Source organism: Mustelus asterias, chromosome 5, assembly GCF_964213995.1.
Source record: "Mustelus asterias chromosome 5, sMusAst1.hap1.1, whole genome shotgun sequence".
Lineage (NCBI taxonomy): Eukaryota > Metazoa > Chordata > Chondrichthyes > Carcharhiniformes > Triakidae > Mustelus > Mustelus asterias.
In genome coordinates this window covers 91,320,520-91,323,149 of record NC_135805.1, presented here as the reverse complement: position 1 = coordinate 91,323,149, position 2,630 = coordinate 91,320,520, and the positions used below count along the sequence as shown (strand labels likewise).

Below are 2,630 nucleotides of genomic sequence, written 5' to 3'. Positions count from 1 at the left end.
ACTGTGTGGGCAGCACAATGGCACAGTGGGAGCAGCACGATGGCACAGTGGTTAGCATTGTTGCCTCACAGCGCCAGGGTCCCGGGTTCAATTCTGGCCTCGGGTGACTGTCTGTGTGGAGTTTGTACATTCTCCCCCCTGTCTGCGTGGGTTTCCTCCAGGTGCTCCGGTTTCCTCCCACAGTCAAAGATGTGCGGGTTAGGTTGATTGGCCATGTTAAATTGACCCTAGTGTCAGGGGGATTAGCAGGGTAAATATGTGAGATTACGGGAATAGGGCCTGAATGGGATTGTTGTTGGTGCAGGCTCGATGGGCCGAAAGGCCTCCTTCTGCACTGTAGATTCTATGATTCTATGAATTATGGCCACCACTCTATAGGAAGGATGTGTTTACCCTAGAGAGGGTGCAGAGGAGATTCAATAGGATGGAGCATTTCAGCTGTGAAGTTAGGCTGGGGTTGTTTTCCTTAGAGCAGAGAAGACTGAGGGGTTAACTGATTGAGGTGTACAAAATTATGGAGGACATCGATAGGGTAGATAGGAAGAAATATTTCCTCTAAGTAGAGAGGTCAATAACCAGAGCGCATAGATTTAAGTTAAAGGGCAGGACATTCAGAGGGGATTTGAGGAAAAAAAATTTCACCCAGAATGCGGTGCAAATTTGGAACTCACTACTAGAAAGTGTGGTAGAGGAAGGAACCTCACAACATTTAAGAAGCATTTAGATGAGCACTTCAAATGCCATAGCATACAAGGCTATGGACTAAGTGCTGGAAAATGGGATTAGAATATAGGGAGCTTGATGGACAGCGCAGACACAGTGGGCTGAAGGGCCTCTTTTTGTGTTGTAGTCTATAACAATGATTCCATGACTTTCCTAACCTTTCAATTATTTTTACTTGAAATAAAGAAAATTACATGATAGCCAGCCTGGTCAAATGATAGAGCCACTGTAAGCTTCAAATGTACTGATGCATTTCTGTTCATAACAACTGTACATGCTAGACATGTGATAACCAGGTAGCCTACAGGACTTAACTATGAAAGGGCAAACCCCCTTGAGTTTTGATCCCAGTCACAGTTAACAAAGGACCACAGTCAAAACCAGAAAATTGCATTCTATATCAGTGATAACGGCAGCACAGAGTAACTTGGTCTCAATACAAGGCACGTAAAAGAAAGATGGATTATAATAGTAATCCAAAAATAATCAAAAGTTATAGGACACAGCAAAACAAGTCTGAACTGGATGGACAGGCATTTCCTCCTTTTCGATATTCACACATCTCTAGATATTTTAACAATTGATTCTATTGGAACATGTCTGAGCAGCAATCTGTGTCAGCCTAATCTGTATTGTTCAGAAAGGAAACAAATTTGTGAGTTTAAGAGAACATAGAATTGGCTGACCTTGGGCTGTTTCTTCTCCTCGTGCTCCTGGAAGGCAGTGTATGTGTGTAATTTCAAATGTGGGAACAATTTTACTTGTAATGAAGCAAGTCTCAGTAGATTTTGCCACTGATTTGTTCATTCTTTCATCATATTTCGTAGAGCATACGCTAACATATTACATGAAAGTTCACAGAGCGCCAATTAAAACAGGATTAATTTCACTGTAAAAGCAACTATGCAGTAATGAGAATGACTTGAAAGGCATGTTAAGCAAGGGTGGAATGAATCTAAATAAAAACACATGAGTTCTGCTGTCTCACTGAATGGAAAACAAAGACATAATATAACTTTATGTTAATGAAGATGAGGTGTTAATGCAAGTGACAGTAATCCATCTGTCAGCATTCATTACCATGACGCAGATTTACCTAATTTTATTAAACATCCCAGTGGTACCATAAGCCTTAAGCCCTGGTGGGTGATCCATATGCAGGAAGATTTGCTGAATGGAGAAAAATGAATTCATGGCTTCAGAATCTGCCAGTGTTGTTTGCTTCACCCTGATATCATAATCTTCCAAACAGTCCCAAGCTTCTAATTCCTGGACTGATTCCATGTTCCTTCTACTTTTACTTGAGAAAGTCATGCATGGTTTAATCATAAAATGTATTGCCATTGAAGTAAAATACAATTTTTCAATCGATTCTATCATGTTATTGATGACACTAACATTACATTGAACACATGAGCACAAAACTATTAATGTTTATAAGCATTCATGTTTACAGACAGGTACGCGCCAACTTTGTTTTGCTGCATTGGTTGCAATAATCTCACTCACCAATTCAGATATTAATTCCTTATTATGTCCCATATGGTCTAACGGTTAGGATTCCTGGTTTTCACCCAGGCGGCCTGGGTTGAACTCCCAGTATGGGAATTCACATTTAGGGGCGGCACGGTGGCACAGTAGTTAGCACTGCTGCCTCACAGCGCCTGGGACCTGGGTTCAATTCCCAGCTTGGGTCACTGTGTGGAGTTTGCACATTCTCCTCTGTGTCTGTGTGGTTTTCCTCTGGGTGCTCCGGTTTCCTCCCACGGTCCAAAAGACGTGCTGGTTAGGTGCATTGGCCATGTTAAATTCTCCCTCAGTATACCCGAACAGGGGCTGGATTGTGGCGGCTAGGGGATTTTCACAGTAACTTCATTGCAGTGTGAATGTAAGCCTACTTGTGACTA

At 42.0% G+C, this 2,630-nt stretch overlaps 1 non-coding gene across 1 annotated transcript; it reads left to right on the top strand.

Moving 5' to 3' along the window:
- The first annotated feature begins 2,259 nt into the window (after positions 1-2,259).
- Positions 2,260-2,331, top strand: trnae-uuc (transfer RNA glutamic acid (anticodon UUC)). The gene has a single exon. It is a non-coding gene; the product is annotated as a tRNA-Glu (tRNA).
- Positions 2,332-2,630: the final 299 nt, after the last annotated feature.